Source organism: Lepisosteus platostomus (genome assembly GCF_059453375.1).
Source record: "Lepisosteus platostomus isolate fLepPlt1 chromosome 5 unlocalized genomic scaffold, fLepPlt1.hap1 SUPER_5_unloc_3, whole genome shotgun sequence".
NCBI lineage: Eukaryota > Metazoa > Chordata > Actinopteri > Semionotiformes > Lepisosteidae > Lepisosteus > Lepisosteus platostomus.
Window position 1 is genome coordinate 418,532 of NW_028291473.1, and position 18,719 is coordinate 437,250.

General features: G+C 46.0%; 3 non-coding genes and 1 pseudogene across 3 annotated transcripts; all 4 read left to right on the plus strand.

Moving 5' to 3' along the window:
• The first annotated feature begins 2,219 nt into the window (after positions 1–2,219).
• Positions 2,220–2,338, plus strand: LOC148638189 (5S ribosomal RNA). The gene has a single exon (XR_015931109.1). It is a non-coding gene; the product is annotated as a 5S ribosomal RNA (ribosomal RNA).
• A 1,643-nt stretch (positions 2,339–3,981) lies between these two features.
• LOC148638190 (5S ribosomal RNA) lies at positions 3,982–4,100 on the plus strand (annotated as a pseudogene).
• A 12,104-nt stretch (positions 4,101–16,204) lies between these two features.
• On the plus strand, positions 16,205–16,276 carry trnap-agg (transfer RNA proline (anticodon AGG)). Its single transcript has one exon. It is a non-coding gene; the product is annotated as a tRNA-Pro (tRNA).
• A 2,117-nt stretch (positions 16,277–18,393) lies between these two features.
• trnap-agg (transfer RNA proline (anticodon AGG)) lies at positions 18,394–18,465 on the plus strand. The gene has a single exon. It is a non-coding gene; the product is annotated as a tRNA-Pro (tRNA).
• Positions 18,466–18,719: the final 254 nt, after the last annotated feature.

An 18,719-nucleotide genomic window follows, 5' to 3' on the forward strand; every position in this document is an offset into this window, starting at 1 on the left:
TCTGTGTCAGAGGCTGCAAGTTGATCTTCTCAAGGGCAGGAACTTTCCCTCTTTTTGCCTCAAACACATCCACACATCGTTCAAACAGAGAATAGGTAGCAAAAACAACCTCAAATGCTTTCTGACCTGGGAGAGCGAAGATGAAATCCAAGTGCCGAGGTTCAAAGCCAAGTTCCTTCTGCAACACTTTTCTGCTGAACTGCATGCGATCCATGAAGAGGTCATCCAAAAGCTCAAAACGCACAGCATTCTTGCGGGATCCAAAAGTTGCCATTTCGTAAACTGCAAAACAAACACTGCTTCCACAAAACAAGAAAACAATCCAACTACTCCACCTACAGGATGATCAAGGTATCTCCCCTGCCAGGTAAGTATAAGTTATATAAGGCCCTGCAAGCGGCCCACAGCCACAGCACAAAGCGCGCAGCCTAGGCCAGCTACTCGCCCCGCAAGCCACTGCCTCCTGCTGGGCCCACTCTTTCGCACACTCACACGCCACACTAACACTCAAAAGGGTGGGCAAAACGAGAAAACGAGCGCGCCGTTTCCTACACATCTGCAGTCGCCAATGCGCATTCGCAGCATGTCCCGGGATGCAATTTGGCCTCATTTGCATAACACCAGACCCACAAATCGCTACGCAAGCTTGCGTCGTGTGCCTGCCACACACCGAACAAACACCGGAGCCTTTTAAGCAATTTCCAAAAAATGGGCCTGCTCGCCTGCCCACAAGGCTCCGTCTCTTACCCGCTCTCCAGAGACTGCTGCCTTCTGTGCTGTTCTCTCGGCACCGCTGCAGCGCACACAACTCCTGCAGCGCGGGGAGAAAGTTTCCACGCTCCGCCGCAGGGAAGGCTCGCTCCGTGCGCACATGTCCTTTCAATGCCAGTTCAACAAGTGCTCCGCATTAGCAGCGTCGGGGCTCCGGCGTGTCGCACCTCACCTCACCTCGCACAGCCCCCTCCTTGAATGTCTGGCGCTGGGCATGCCCCGCTCTCCTCCACCTTATCTTATCGCGTGTGACCACCGACAATGGCCACAATGCCGGGGAATGGCACCTGTAAAGTGTTAATTGGGGCACAGGAACAGCCCGTCTCGTCTCGGGGGCCAGCTTCTAAGACAATACAGCAAACACAGCGGGGCGGGGGAAGTAGACGACACGACACATGCAGGTACATTCAGCTCCGGCGGGAACGAGTCATTTGTCGGTCTTTTCAAGTGCTGGGAGCCGAGTAATCCTTCGCTTGTATCGTTTCTCCCCGGTGACTAGATCTCACCCTGCGACTCTCGACTGGGCTCACCCACGGCAACCCAGCAGGTGTGAGCCTAGCCGGCACCCGGATGGGAGATTCCCCCCAGAAAAGCTCAGGTTGCTGCTGCTCCTACAAGAGGTGTGACTGGGACCAGTAGGGAGCACTCACCCTGCGGTCTGTGTGGCTTTCTTATGCCCCAGCATCCTGATGGCGACACTCTGCTGCACAAACAGGCGCCGTCCTTCGGGGGAGGCATAAAACCCAGGTCCCAACCCTCCTTGGCCATTAAGAAATACCAGGGCGTCTCTCAAAAAGAGACTCCGGGGGTGTCTCTCTGGTGTTAGTGTTCCCCTTTACCAATCAGTCGGGGTCTCCTCCTAATCCCCGTCTCATATGTAACAATCAATGACGAGGCCCCCCTGTCCCGCGATATTGTACTTGTCTCCTGGCTGCTGGCTGGCGCCGTGAGATTTAGTACTCGCGCAAGAGACAGGGGGCAGAGCGCGAACGCGGTCCCCCGCCCCCCACAAAGTGTGCGCTCCAGGTTCCCTCTCGGGGCTCTGCAACACAGCGGAAAGGCAGCGAGAAGGAGCCTCTTGCTCTGACGCCGCAAGGCCACAAGAGTGCGGAGGCGCCATGTGCCCGGCCGACGTGTTGGACTGGTGCGCTTTATGTGCTGAAATAAACACGCGACAGCCCAGAAATGTTTTCAGAGTGCTGTGCACTGGAGGTTTTTGTCTTGTGAAGACTTGCCTTGTGCTCCTCCGTGCAGTTTGTTTGTTCTCCTCAAGTGCGGGACAAGCCAACACAAGGGAGCACATTCGCCAACATCCAGGTACGCAATGCGATTTGGAAAGAGGCTCCTTTCCAAAGAGTTGCACACGAACGATCCTTCAGTCCTGCTCGGGGGGCACAGAGCCCCAGCCACACACAGCTTCAAGTAGCGAGTTAGGCACGATGGCTTTTCCTTGTGGCCACACCACCCTGAATGTGCCTGATCTCATCTGATCTTGGAAGCTAAGCAGGGTTGGGCCTGGTTAGTACTTGGATGGGAGACTTCCTGGGAATACCAGGTGCTGCAAGCTTTTGCTCTCTTGGCCAGCAGGGATCGCCGTTGGTGCCGTAGGCTTTGGGAGGAAAACCTGGAGGATGGAAAGGTGATCTATAGCCTCATCTCTAGAAATGTTTTGTTGCTATGGCATGTGTGTGACCCATATAAAAAAAAACCCGTTTGTAAAACGAATATCGAAGCTGCCTCTAAATCTGCAAATGAAGATGAGTCGATAAACCACTTGTTTTTCGTATAACTATACATATATTCATTTATTACTGATTTCATTCATTGAGCACAGATACAATAGAGGTACAGCCATTCACTGTTTGACATGTCTGCACTGGTACAGAACCTAGCAATCAGAAAACGGGTGAAACTGTCTTGAGAATTAGCATACAGTACCGAGGCCCCCATGACCAAATAAATTGGCCTTAATAATGCAGACTACAGCAAAACGACTGACTTTGAAAAGGGAATGAATGTCCGGAAGAAGTAGTGTAACCAGCTTGAAATGCTTCTCTGGACCTCTAACTAAAAGAAACCGGGAACCAGCAGTGGCTTTCGAACTGGGATCCTATCGCAGCACGTGGTGTCGTAACTCTTCCGTATCTGATATTGGACCAAGCACATCAGGGGAGAGCGCGAACGCAGTCCCCCACTACCAGAAATTATGCAGTAGAGCCTCGCCCTGGGTGAATCGATTTTTTAAGAACTTTTAAAAGTTCACAAAAAAATACAGGACATCACAAATTAGAAAGCTTTACATTAATATACATACTTAAAACAGTATATATGATCACATCTCATTACATTTTGACATGGTACCAGTTACATAGCAACAATTTCTTTTTTTCTGGTGTAAATCACATTCTTTACTTAAACATGATAATGTTTTTCACAGTTTCTTGAGATATTGACCTATGCTCTCTATTTCCCACAGATTTTCTGCTTCCTCCCTCCTTTCTCTCCACAGATCTCTGAGGTAATAGTTCTCTCGGGTGATGAACAGGGCCAGGCTACCTGCTGCCTTGACTGGGACCTCGATGCCTTTGAACAGCCCCATGGTCCTCACTCTCCACAGGGCGTCTTTCCCACTGTTCACCACGGCCCAGATCCTGTCAAACACGTCAGGAGGAAGTTTGACAGGAGAGATGCCGTTGTAGCGGCAATGCTTGTTAATAAGACAGAATTAAGCGGTGGTATGCTGTCCTAAATGAGGCCCCATCTCACCCTCCATCTCTGTGGTGCTTGTGTATTAGCGTGAGCGTTTTTTATTCTGATCAGGAACAGTTTTACAAGTCCGCAAAGGATCGAGGAAAGGTTTATCGCCAGCTGAAAAGAGACACAGCGCTTCGGCTGTGGAGACTTGTTCGGCTGGCGTTCTGGGAGTCGCGTTTTTCAGAATTGTATTGAGATCGTTTTCCACAGAGCTCAGATGTCAAAGCACAGCAGCAGCTCTCCACAGCGATCCTCTATAGCGCCCTTTCTCCCGCAGCTCCGTCCTCATTGGAAGGAAGCAAGAGTGAAAGGCTGAAGTGAAATAGAGCGGAACGAAGGCAGTGAAGAGAGAGAACGTGGTAAGAAGAGAAAAACGCAAGGGAAAAAAAGATGCGTCGTAAAAGAGGTGACAGAGCTGTCCTCTCTATAAGAAGGGTGCCAGCGAGCCTTGCTCTCGCTTACGGCCACATCCCCTTGAGCACGCCTGATCTCGTCTGATCTCGGAAGCTAAACAGGGATGGGCCTGGTTAGTACTTGGATGGGAGATCTCCTGGGAATACCAGGTGCTGTAAGCTTTTAAGCACAGGAGGCGCCCTATCCCCGTTCGCTCGCTCATTCCCCTGTTCACACGTGCAGTGCGGCTTGTCGGTCTGTTTATTTGTCAGCTTTGGCGAGATACTGGTGCTTGTGTATTAGCGTGAGCGTTTTTTATTCTGATCATGAACAATTTTACAAGTCCGCAAAGGATCGAGGAAAGGTTTATCGCCAGCTGAAAAGAGACACAGCGCTTCGTCTGTGGAGACTTGTTCGGGTGGCGTTCGGGGAGTCACGTTTTTCAGAATTGTATTGAGATCATTTTCCACAGAGCTCAGATGTCAAAGCACAGCAGCAGCTCTCCACAGCGATCCTCTATAGCGCCCTTTCTCCCGCAGCTCCGTCCTCATTGGAAGGAAGCAAGAGTGAAAGGCTGAAGTGAAATACAGATGCAGCCATTCAAAATGAGCGTTAAAAACCCGCGGTTCAGTAACCAACCCGCAGGGCACCGTAGGGCACCGCGGTAAGTGATTGGCTGGCCAAAATGACCGACAGGGGCACTCGTGGTGCATTGGTTGGTAGTGAAAAGATTTAATCATTTAATGTCTTTACTGTGCACGTTTCAATACGCTTAGTTTTGAATATTTATATGGAATTTTACCACTAAAGGGAAATTTTAGTAGCTGAGCATAAAAAGAAGAGGAGCATAACGCATCTGAAGGTCATAAACGATATTAATTTAGGAACATAAACATTACTGTATGTACATAAACTGTACTGTGTATGGCTGGTCTTGATAGTTTAAAGAAAAAATACACACCAGTCTTCCATTTCTCCCTAAACATTTTAAGCATGAAAGTTTTATGAAACGGTACCCAAACATGTGATTGCTGTATAGAATGAATTTTAATTTTTAAAAATTATTTAACACGAAAATTAAGCTGTTTACATCTTCCGCCTGAGAACAGTCAACCGTTGCTACCCAACGCAGAAACACAGCCACTAACTAGCAAAGAGAGGACATTAGCTAGCCAATATGATAAAGAAATAAATGATTATTTTGTATATTTCTTTTGCACATTTATTTGAACATTTCCATCGATTGTACAAGCACTTGGAAACTGTCCAATCCCTAGTTCATCAAGCATTTACCGGTCTGGCGCCGGTCTGTCTTCTAGGATATAATGCCAGCGAACTCTTGTTTTTATGTCCACTATAACTACGCTGGGCAAACATTCCAAGGTCAAATTCTTCCAGCACGGGGGTACCTTTAAAGCGGAGACGACGGCACCAAATTTTTTTGGCGCGCCTTCTCTTTTAAGCCCTGGCCAAATATGAAGACAGTACGTACAGTTATAATTCAAATGGAATTAAAAACTACACATCCCAGTTACCATGGTGGTGCTTGTGATCATTGCGTTTAACCAACGAAACAGGGCGAAAAATTAGTCACATGACTTTGGGGCAGAGTTTCGAAAGCTTAACCTATCAGCAACAAAGTGAAATTTACACGATAGGCTACCTCAAACTGTCAGTTACACGACTGTGTATGTCGCTTAAGACACTCCTATTTGGCATTTTAGTTATGGAGGCGAGAAGACGCCCCCCCCCCCTTCTCTGGGTGTCTGATTTGCCGCCATCTTTAACTGTTCGGTGTCCGAATCGGAGTAGCTACGCGTACGAAATAAAGTTAATCCCAACTACAAAACATATATTTTTGTGGTAAGAGGGCGCAAAACATCAGTATTTACTGCTATTAATTACTGTACGATTTATAGTTGAAATTTGAGCCTAGATATAAAGTTAGATATAAAGTTAAAATCTCGACAAAGCAATGTAGGAAATACAGAGAAAATAAATCCTTTCTGACATCTAAAATCAGTTTCGATCAAGGTCTCTAAAACGAGAAAAGAAAAAGAGGATTTTCGGACGGCAATTACGCTGTGTTTATATAGAATAACTGATTTATGAGCAATCTAATTTCTTGTTCGTTTAAAATAGTGAAATGTCAGCTGCAAAAGATCGCACCAGAAACAGCACTCTCTCTGCCTGTCATAGACGTTCAGGAAAGGCTGAATGAAGTCATGTCAAGTACAATAATTCGGTGATCAATAATAACAATTGTAGGACAGTATATAAGGAGGATAAGGATTTTGAAGTTGACTCGAAATCTGATAGGTAACCAGTGCAAGGACTTGAAAACAGGTATAATGCATCCCTGATAGGATTCTTGCTGTCATATTCTGAACATATTGAAGATTGCTCAGTGTGGATTTAATTTCCCCAGTGAACAGGATGTGCATTTATTAATTCTAGAAAAAAAGCCTTTCTTGATTTCTCTAGTTCTTAGTTTCTCTAGTTCCCTTTAAAATAAACTATTATCCCACAATGCAGAGTATTACATGGCCAGTATTTACACATGATATTTGTGATTTAAATAAATTAACACAAGCAGCTTTTGGAGATTTAAGTGTTGGCTGAGTTATTGCAGGATAAAAGACTAGAGATGTTGGCAAGAAGAAGATAATTTGGGGAAAGCTGAGGAATACACTTATAACAAGAACACTTCCTAATGGGGTTAGGCATACTTTTGATGAAGATGATGAAGTTAACAGACTATATGTTTACATAGATACTGAAATAAGGATTGTATTTTAGATGATGTGTAGTTGCTGGCATTGAACTGTGTGTTGGATGCACATGAATTGAAGGAATGGGCAAACATAGCTGATGCGGATCCACAGAGCCAGCATATTAAGATGTTTATAATCAGAGGCAATTTGTTTAAATAACTAGGTATGGATACTGATGTGCAAGAGAGGTGGAAAGGCTGTTTCCTTAAGCCAGCACTATAAGATATTTTATTCCCAGTGAGATTCTGCCATTTCATAGTGGGTTTCTAACACTGTGTATAGTTCCATCCACACAGTGCCTTTACTTCCATCCATTTCTAATCTCTTTATCCAGTACAGAGGATTTGGAGCCTATCCCAGTAAGCAACGGACACAAGGCAGAATACACCCTGGACATAGCGCCAGTCCATCACAGGACAGACAGACACAAACACACACACACCAGGGCCAGTTTTCCCATAAACCAATTAACTTACCAGTATGTTTTGGAGTGCGAGAGGGAGTCATATCACACATATGGAGAAAAACCATGTAACCCGGAGAGAACATGTAAACCCCCCACACACAGGATGGCAGGAATTGAACCTAGGACCCCAGTGCTGCAAGATAGCAATGCTAACCACTTCGCCACCATTATAAATGGATGGATATCTTAGTTATCTTTCTAGTTCACAGGTTTGCATGCATAATTTAATTTTGAAAGCCACTGAGACATCAGGTACTACTGTTGTATTTATGAAAAAGAAACAAAACAAAAAACATACTAACAACTGTGCCATCCTACTCCTTAGTTAATACATTTTATTTTAACATTGTTAGAAAAATATTTTGAATTATATTTAACCCTATTTTTTCTTTAGTTTTGTTTTTAACATATTATATGATAGTCAGACTTAATGTACATTTGAACAATGAAAATATATTTTTACAAGATGCGGGGGAAAGTGCAACAGCTTATTACAGTGCTAAATTTAATATTATTGATTGCTAATAGTTTATGCTAACACCTAACTTTCTTAATTAGATGTATTTAAAACAGTGAACTAAGTGTAACATACTATTCAGAAATACAATCGAAAATAGTTTTGTGGTGTTTGTATGGATGAAACGTTTCTAAAATGTATAACGTAACAAAATTAAAGACGATTAAAATCTGTAATCTTTCCACTTGTAATGTCATTAGACAGAACAACACGTTTCTGGTTTGTTTTAATTAGCTAGTATTAGTTAGTAGTTAGTAGTTTTAATTTAATTAGTATTGCAATTCGCACTGATTCCCTTGCGAAGATATGGACTTAAGAATATTCGTGCCTGGTCAAAAAATGGCATTAAGCACTTAAAATTTATATGGTTAATAATAGTAAACTGTAACATGCTGTAACAAGATCGGTTAAACTGCGAAGAAAATGCTTTCAGAGAAAATGTTTCAGGTGTGAAGAACATAGATCTCCAATGCAATTTCAACCAAACCTGTTCCCACACACCCTGCCCCCACTACCATTAGAATATACACAAAGCACTGAAATCTTTCGAGCTAATGATCAAGTGACCCGAGAGAGAGCGAGAGAAACACCAAGGGGTGCGGAACCAGGGAACTATTTACATGGAAAACGGGCGATCTCCCCAGACTCCCCAGTCCGCCCGTTTCACTGTTACCTGGATACCTCTTTATTTAGAACTCACTAACACTGATTTTTAGTTTAGAAGGATTCAAGTAGGGTTTTAGATGAAAGGCAGCGACCTTAATCAAGCCCAAATCATAATTGAACCCATTCAGAGCCTACATTACATTTTAGCGTTTCATTCTGAGCAGAAGACCCTCACACCTGAAGAAGGCTTGCGTTTTCTCTCTTCTCTTTTAAGCATGTGTACGATGTGTAATACAATTACAATGTGTAATTACAATGCTGTAATACAATTTGAATCGTATGAGGGTGGGGGGGGAGGGGGAGGTGTCTTTCGCTGGAAATCTCGCCTGCTTCTACTTTACGAGTACAACCCCCTCTCTGCCGGAGTGCTGGCTGTGACGAATTAAACCGGTTTCACAGGTTTCAATCACAGACCATGTGACATGGGAGTCAAGAAACTAACACACAGCGCCACCGGATTTGATAACGCTATAAAAACGCTATAAAATAATGTGACTAGGCACAGAACAAGTTTACAGCACAGTACAACATCACTGAAGTCAACTCCTAGGTACTGTAACTGTCGTGTGGATATTTTCACAATAATCAGACAAAGGTTTAAGCATCGCTTGTTCTAGATAAAACTGCAAAAAAAAAAAAACAACAACCCATAATGTACTTCTTTGCGGCTCTGTTTGCCCAAATCATATATTCACAACGTGAAATTTAGAAAATAATATTACGTAACCAAAATCTGCAATATGGAAACAGAACCTGTGTAATTGTTGATAGATGATGTACTCGTAACATTTTTACAAGACGAACTACAACATTTAAAAAATGACTTGTATGTACTTGATATCTCTAATCAATCCACGGCGACATTGTTAAAGCAGAGTCCCAGTAAAACGAAACTAAAACGCCCTGGGCATACCGTTTCGCGCTTCTTATTAGTTGCTCAAAAGTAATTTGACCGTATGAAATGCATAATATAAACCTAGAAACATATACGTGAGCAGTATTTACGTACTGTAGTATCGGTGTTAAGACATACCTCTCAAATACTGAAAATCAAGTTAAAAATATCTCAAGACCGATTCTGGTCATAATGAAACCATGTTTCGTGTATGTTTTCTTTAAAGTACCGAGACCAGCCATATACTGTATGTTTATGTTCCAAAATTAATATCGTTTATGGCCTTCACACGCGTAGCAGTATGCTCCTATTCTTTTTATGCTCAGCTACTAAGAATTCCCTTCAGTGGTAAAATTTGATATGAATATTCAATACTTAAACGGGCACAGTTAAGACATTAAATATACATATACATACTGTATACAGTACAGTTTTCATACAGTAATAAGTTTATTTTCCTAAATCAATCTCTTTTATGAGCATGTGAAAGGCATGGTGAATCGATTCTCAAAAATTACTGTACTTTGCATGATTGGAAACAAATGCGTGATTGCGAAATGCTGTGGTGTTACTTTTACAAAGACGGTCAATGAAAAAAAGAATGTTGACCAGGGCAATACTTTGAGTTTACACTTACAGCTTGTCCAAGGTCATTCATTATTAATACTATTAGTAATATCTTCGTTAAAGACTTTGATGGCCACAGCTCAAACATGAGAGGTTGAGCTTTATTAGCTCCACCTTGCCGAAATTCCGGATACTATTATTTTGCTTGTCATATTATAGGAGAATTTACGGTAACTAGCGGTATTTACCGGTAACTCGCGGTAGACTGCGTACAGCGTACCGGAAAATAATGCGGTATCGCCCACGCATTTTGAATGGCTGCATCTGTATGTCCCCCAGCTCTGAGCCCATTGGGCCTGCTGGTGTGACCAGAGCTGCAGCGTCGCCATGCTGGTGGGGGTCAGTTCGGCTTTTCTGTTGGAATGAACAGGGGGGTTACATGATGGTGCTGTCTGTGGTCTGGCTGTCCTGCTGGTCTGGATGAGGGGTGCGTAGTGTGGTGCAGGTACTTGTCCCATCCTACTCTTGGTCCAGGTTGGAGGGTTGCACTGATTCTGAGTCTTGTTAGCTGGTATGGATGGGTTTGGGGGTGTTGATACCAGAGTGGTCCAGGGGGGGTGAAGGTGTCTCGGGGGCATTCTTGTTTTTCTGTGAGTTCAGGTTGATTCTGTTGGTTTTGCCACGAATCTCCCTCACGCAGGCAAGCGCTCCCGCAATCCTACGAGCTCTCCCCGTACCAAACGTGCACGTGTCAATCAGTCCTCTGCTTAAACCCTCATCTGCCCCCCGGTCATTGCTCACGATTGAGATTCTCTCCCTGAGCTTATGTACTAACTACACCTTTGCCTTACTACGACTTCTCCCCTGGACCTCGACCCCGCTTTTCCGACTACCGCTTTAGCCACTCGATTTTGTACCTTCGCCTGTTTTACGCTTTCTCGGATCCTGACCCAAGCCTGTCTCTTCGTTTACACCTCTGTCTACCGACGCAACTTCTACGCCTTCCCGGACTCTGACCCCTGCCAGTACCTCGACTACGCCTTCGCCTGTCGATTCTGTGCCTATGCCTGTACTACGCCTTCCCGGACTCGGACCCCTGCCTGTTTACTCCGATTATGCCTGTGTCTCACGCCAACCCTACCAAGGGCACCGCATTGGATCCCTATCCTCAGCAGTCAGCCCCTGCGTGACAGGTTCTGAGTGTCTTGGTTACATCCATTTGTGTGTATAGATGAAAAAGCTATTGAAGAGCACCCCAACACCCCCCACCCATCTCGGTGGAAGTTGCCATGTTCAAAAAATCCTAAAAAGATAATTAAAGTTGCACACAACAAAGCATGACTGTGAAAGGTCAGGAGGCCTGACTAGTGAGCACAACACTTGATTACAGTAAAAAAAAATAAAGAAATGTTCTACAACTCAAAGCGAGGTTGTATAAGGTTAGGTGAAATGTCTGGTGTAAAACACCTGGTTGCAGCACTGTGGCTGTTGTGCTTGAAGAGCTATTGACTCGTGAATAGCACCCCCCTATCCCCATGTACCGCCTGTCTAATGGTGCCATATTGAAAACCTCATAAAAAAATAAAGAAAGGGGCCACAGCCACAGCAAGGTTGCATAAGGTTAGGGGGCCTGTGTGGTGTGTAAAACACTTAGTTTCAGCAGTGTGGCTGTTGTATTTGAAATTCTATTGAGCCATGAAGACGACCCACCTGTCCCAGTGTATTACCTGTAGTGTTATCTTCAAAAAATCATAAAAAAATAAAGAAAGGTGCCACAGCCACAGCAAGGTTGTATAAGGTTAGGGGGCTAGACTGGTGTGTAAAACACTTGGTTTCAGCAGTGTGGCTGTTGTATTTGAAATGCTATTGAGCCATGAAGACGACCCCCCTATCCCAGTGTCTTACCTGTACTGTTATCTTAAAAAAACCAAAACAAAGCTGGGAAAAGTCAGAGGACCTGCTTAGTGTGCAAAACACTTACTTGCAGCATTGTGGGTGCTGTGGTTTAAATGCTATTGGTTTGTTAACAAAATACCCCTATACCAGTGCATTGTGCCACATTAAATAAAAGCACGAGAAAAAGAGATTCAGAACACAAAGCTGTGTCAGTGTTCTGTGTAAAAAGTCGGTTTGAACATCATGGGAGCTGTTTTTAATAAGCTGCTGAGAAAAGAATATTTTAAACTTCCTGCTGTCAGTAGTATTGTCAATATAGTTGAACCACACCTGAATGAAAATAGAACGTAAAGGAAGGGTTTCAGAAATCAAACAAAGCTTTATTCCCGTGCTTACAGTCTGGCTAATTGGAGACTGCGCTGTTCTGCTTCCTATGGTCATATATGGGTTTTTCGCACGAAACCGTATTGAACAGTATTTCTCGCGTTGTGAACGTGTGCACACAGCAGTCCCCGGGTTCCAGTTAGTGTGTAATTACGCATCGATGAAAAACTGGAGGTTTTAAAAAAGATGATTAGCTCACTGATAGTTTGGTGTAGAGGCTGTTGAAATATCCACAAGTTGTGGTCTTTAAAATGCATTTGGTTCGAAGCCGTTCTGTGCTTCTATTGCAAAGATATGGACAAGAGAAAATGTGAGCATGGTCAAAAAAATGTCATAAAAATGACAAAGTGAAGGCTGAGAAAGCATTCACAATGTATTTTATACACAAAGCATGTGTTTTTGTAACTCTAAGAGATTTCGCGAAAGCGCTACAGGCATGCCAAAATCGTTTTCGAACTTCAAGCTAACTTTACCCCGGTACAGGCGTACTGGTCTCTGGAGAGAGAGCACGGTCCATCAGCGCACTCCAATAAAGGCAATGGAAGCAGCTGAATCTCATTGGCGAAGCTCAGCACTGGGCCGCTGGGCACGGTTTACAACCGTTTCCGTAGTGTAGTGGTTATCACGTTCGCCTCACATGCGAATGGTCCCCAGTTCGAGACCGGGCGGAAACAGCTGCTTCTTGCAAGCTCCTGTACTTCACAGAGGTCTTGAGCGACCGGTCATTTGTTCCCAATGTATTTCCGGTGCCTTCATGCACTCTTGTACCAAATGCACATTCCTTCTGTATGCGGAGCTGATCATTTGCAATTGGGCTGTGCCGACAGACCAGGACGAGCTCTGTCGGCTCAAAAGCAGCGCAGGACCTGCAAGAACAACAGAAAGAATAGCATCCAGAGGGGGCCTCTTAGTGAGCCCAAAATCTCATCAAGAATCGGCTCCAGCAACAGGGCTGGGCGCATTGTTCCATTCTCCACCCACTCTCAGTGTAAACAAGTCCCTCCTGGTCTCTGCTTGAAATGCACTTTCCTGCGTTTGCTTTGGTGTAACTGGCTTCCCCTGCATGGGCGAATGTGAAGAAGATCCTTAGTAAGTCATTAAAGAAAACCGAGAAGAGGTCGGAGTGGCCTCTGTCGTTCATCAACGATCCAGTCAGGCAGTACTCCTCTGTAAAGCGCCGTTCGTTCACATCGATTGGCTTTTTTTTGCCTTCATTCGTGCAAGTAGTAAAAGCAGACGCCCCTATTCTGCCGTGACCTGGATTCGAACCGGGGTTGTTGCGGCCACAACGCAAAGTACTGACCACTATACGATCACGGGGAGTTACCGATACACGCATGGCAGGGTGGAAAAGGCTGTGCTCTCTTCGTGTGACATAATTTGGAAAAGTCCTGACGTTGCATTTCAACTGAGCCCCAGTATACATCGACCCTTCGACACTCTGAGTGACAACTCTCTTGCGTGTTTTCTCATATTTACGTAGTTTGCTCGGATGATGCCGGGAACAGCATGGCTGTTCGCTGCCATATGGTCTAGCGGTTAGGGTTCCTGGTTTTTACCCAGGCGGCCCGGGTTCGACTCGGTTTTGCCTCCTGCTTTCCAAAAGATCAGCACCGTGTACGAAAGAGCCGCATTAAAACTACTCGAACGTGCAAAACGTGCGAGAAGAGGGGGCGCTTGTTTCCAACCGAAACTTCTCGCGTGTGAGACGAGCTGATCATCGCTGTGGGAGGGTTACTCTGGTAGACAGGGCTGACCTTCGGCAATAGGATTTATAGTCTCCAAGATGATATTTGCACTTTCTGGAGAGGCGATTTTCTCCACTTCAGTAGCCCGATTTCATCGATTGCGTGGAGAGGGCTGTAGAATGTGGCGCCGCCTTTCCTGCTCCGTCCATGACAGGCGTGCTGGTCTCTGGAGAGAGAGCACGGTCCATCAGCGCACTCCAATAAAGGCACTGGAAGCAGCTGAATCACATTGGCGAAGCTCAGTGCTGGGCCGCTGCACCACAGAGATGAACAGAGATGGGGCCTCATTTGGGAAGGCTCAGAACACTTAATTCTTTCTTATTAATAAGCCTCGCTGCTACAACACATATGCAGTTTGAGCACACATAAGACGATAACCAAGTACCACAAACTACCAGGCATCTAGTATCATTAGCAGTTCAGGTGGGGAGCTGCATCACCATGTGTAGGCTGCAAAGGAACAAGTAATAGGTCTATTCCATGCTTAAAAGAAAAGAAAGAAAATACAACATTTCAGCCGTGGAGCCCTCACACCTGAAGAAGCCTCCACGGCTGAAACGTTGTGTTTTCTTTTTTCTCTTTTCATCTAGTGTCATTAGCCTTTTAACAGTTCCTGTCAAAATAAAATAGAAATGGATAACATTCTAGAGAGAGTTTGAAATACCAAGGTACAATTTAAAACATATCTCTTCCACTACAACCACAATATTTTGGAGAGATCGTTGAACCTCACTGTTCTGACATGTCCGTTAGCCTCCGTCCTGCTTCAGCAATGAATGTGGCGGGGCACATTCTGAGGGAGATGAGGTCAATCAGGTGGCAGGAAAACCAAGCTAAGCTTTTTTTTGAGATCCTGAAGACGAAAGAAGGGCCATGTATATGTGTGCAGCTGGATATGTAATTGCAGGTGGCGTAGCAAATTCTGCTGAAGCCCCACTGCCTGGTGTGGACGGTAGCTGTGCATGTTGCAGCACGTGAGATCAAGGGGGCATGTCATGTGTTTCAGCACTTCACTCCATTCAGTAGCACATGATTCCCTGAGTTCTTTGGATGACCTGTGGACCGATCTTTCACGATGAAGAATTCCTTAAGAAGAATAGATCTCGGCCCACCATCCCAATGCCTCCGTCTCAAAACAGCAACCTCCAACTGCCCTTAGTCTGCAAGGCAGTCCTTTCAAATGCGATGACAACGCCGGGACCTTCGTTGCCTATTGTACGAGCTGAACTTTTGTGCTCATCAATTCAACGCTCTTTCCATCAACTCATCTTGTCTTTTGACGCTTCGTGTTTTGCGCTCCTTTGACTATCGGCATATCGGGTGACTGCAAACACTGAAGTTCTTGCTTACGGAGTGTGGAACATTGTTTTCAAGTGATCGCTGTTCTGTCATGTTGACGCCGAGTGAATCTTTCTTTGGCAACATGGGCAGGCTGACAGCAGTGCGAGCGAAAGTAATGGCAAATTTCTTGACTTATTTCTGAATGTGAATGTTCTTTAGAAAAGGGATGCGGCGTTGCTTCTCGCCCGTGTAAAGGTCACGCATTCCAGACGTGGTTATGAGCGAACAGTTGCCGCAAGTGTTTGAAAAGAGCAAGAGAGGAAGCAGCCCTGCCCCGTGTGAGGATCAAACTCAGGCCCTTCAGATGACGAGACTGACGCACTACCAATTACGCCAACAAGCCCAGCTGCAGTACACACACCGGAAAGTTTGCCTCACATGGATTTCAGTCGCCCGTTCCCTAATCTTTAGACGCCCTCTGCTGAATGTTGCATTTGCCTTTTGATCTCACCGATACATTTTTGGTCTGTTTCTGTTGCGAGTCCGTCTTTCAGATCTCACCTAGCACAAGTCTCTGTGGCTGAAGTGGCCTCTCTGCTTCAGCATCGTGCCCTCACTCAGCCATTAAAAATGTCACTCGGACTTCTGACATGCTGACATGAAATGTCAAGAGAGAGGGGCGGAGTGACGCTTAAGCCAGAGAGAAGATGAAAAGGGGGCGTGGCTGCGAAACGCTTGACAGCTGCACGATGCTCTCCATGTAAGGCGGGACCACAGGCTAAAGGACGCCTTTCGGCACATCAAGCTCTAAGCACACACCTGGAGGATGCGGGAATTGATCCTGCTATCTCCCACATGCAAAGCAAGCGCTGTACCATACAAGCCAACCCCCCTCGCTGGGACTTATGCCTCGGCGTCACCTAGTGCCGCTTGTTCCCCTCTTACCGGGCACAGTTCACTGCCCTTCGTCTGCAAGGCAGTCGTGTAATTGCAGCTTTCTTGACTTATTGATGAAGGTCTGACTGGACGAGCGAATGGCGCCTCTCCCCATCCTCAAGCTCGCTGACAGATTGAAATGGAAAGTGCTGCTGTGGCTCGTTGGTCTAGTGGTATGATTCTCGCTTAGGGTGCGAGAGGTCCCGGGTTCAACTCCCGGACGAGCCCTCGTGTGCTCTTTTCCTCCTCTTCCACAAGACTGGGAACTGATATCCACATCACTTCGCAGCGTCTGCTTATGGCAAACGATGGAATGTGACTAATGACTGAACGAGCCTGGTGAATTCTCATCACGTGGCACAATGAGAGCGTGCAGTCAGCTGTCCAAGGCGGCAACCTCATTGCTCGTTCAAAAGAACACGTACTGAAAACTCATCACCACTGTGTCGTAGATGAGCACCGCGATCGCTTGTTGTCATGCGTCCTTACTTGGGAAATGCAGAAGCAAAAACTGCCCTCTCTCAGCCACCGAAACGTGTGCGGCTCGCCTTGCGCTCTCTGCGCCTCACATATTTGTCGAGCTGTCTGCTCTTCTTTCTGTTGAAGTAATCAAGTTACGGGGCGTCCTGCAGCCTATGATGTTCTCACTGAGAGCTTTCAAGATTTGAAGGAAAACTACGAGCTTGATGGCTCAAGTCGAACGAATGTGATTGTTAAGCAATCGATGATCAAAAGCACGTCTTCTAACAATTCGTGAGAGTATTATCAGCACTGTTTTCACTCGGATATACTTTTCACTTGCTAAGCTGACAAATTGGACGAGAAAATGCCGGAGACGCACTCAGTGCAGACTGAGGTTGGGAAGGAGGTGTGGCCCTTCAACGCTTGACAACTGAAGGACATTCTCTCCGCAACGGAGGAGCACCTGTCAGAAGTCGCAGAAGCTAAACAAGAGCACCGGGCTTCCGGAGATCCAAACTCAGACCTGGAGGATGCGGGCATCGATCCCGCTACCTCTTGCATGCTAAGCGAGCGCTCTACCATTTGAGCTAATCCCCCTCGCTTCATGCGTCTCGGCATCATGTCTTACCGCCTCTGCCCCTCTTACCGGGCACCGCCCACTGCCCTTGGTCTGCAAGGCAGTCCTTTCAAGTGCGATGACGACGCTGAGACCTTCGTTGCCTATTGTACGAGCTGAACTTTTGTGCTCATCAATTCAACGCTCTTTCCATCAACTCATCTTGTCTTTTGACGCTTTGTGTTTTGCGCTCCTTTGACTATCGGCATATCGGGTGACTGCAAACACTGAAGTTCTTGCTTACGGAGTGTGGAACATTGTTTTCAAGTGATCGCTGTTCTGTCATGTTGACGCCGAGTGAATCTTTCTTTGGCAACATGGGCAGGCTGACAGCAGTGCGAGCGAAAGTAATGGCAAATTTCTTGACTTATTTCTGAATGTGAATGTTCTTTAGAAAAGGGATGCGGCGTTGCTTCTCGCCCGTGTAAAGGTCACGCATTCCAGACGTGGTTATGAGCGAACAGTTGCCGCAAGTGTTTGAAAAGAGCAAGAGAGGAAGCAGCCCTGCCCCGTGTGAGGATCAAACTCAGGCCCTTCAGATGACGAGACTGACGCACTACCAATTACGCCAACAAGCCCAGCTGCAGTACACACACCGGAAAGTTTGCCTCACATGGATTTCAGTCGCCCGTTCCCTAATCTTTAGACGCCCTCTGCTGAATGTTGCATTTGCCTTTTGATCTCACCGATACATTTTTGGTCTGTTTCTGTTGCGAGTCCGTCTTTCAGATCTCACCTAGCACAAGTCTCTGTGGCTGAAGTGGCCTCTCTGCTTCAGCATCGTGCCCTCACTCAGCCATTAAAAATGTCACTCGGACTTCTGACATGCTGACATGAAATGTCAAGAGAGAGGGGCGGAGTGACGCTTAAGCCAGAGAGAAGATGAAAAGGGGGCGTGGCTGCGAAACGCTTGACAGCTGCACGATGCTCTCCATGTAAGGCGGGACCACAGGCTAAAGGACGCCTTTCGGCACATCAAGCTCTAAGCACACACCTGGAGGATGCGGGAATTGATCCTGCTATCTCCCACATGCAAAGCAAGCGCTGTACCATACAAGCCAACCCCCCTCGCTGGGACTTATGCCTCGGCGTCACCTAGTGCCGCTTGTTCCCCTCTTACCGGGCACAGTTCACTGCCCTTCGTCTGCAAGGCAGTCGTGTAATTGCAGCTTTCTTGACTTATTGATGAAGGTCTGACTGGACGAGCGAATGGCGCCTCTCCCCATCCTCAAGCTCGCTGACAGATTGAAATGGAAAGTGCTGCTGTGGCTCGTTGGTCTAGTGGTATGATTCTCGCTTAGGGTGCGAGAGGTCCCGGGTTCAACTCCTGGACGAGCCCTCGTGTGCTCTTTTCCTCCTCTTCCACAAGACTGGGAACTGATATCCACATCACTTCGCAGCGTCTGCTTATGGCAAACGATGGAATGTGACTAATGACTGAACGAGCCTGGTGAATTCTCATCACGTGGCACAATGAGAGCGTGCAGTCAGCTGTCCAAGGCGGCAACCTCATTGCTCGTTCAAAAGAACACGTACTGAAAACTCATCACCACTGTGTCGTAGATGAGCACCGCGATCGCTTGTTGTCATGCG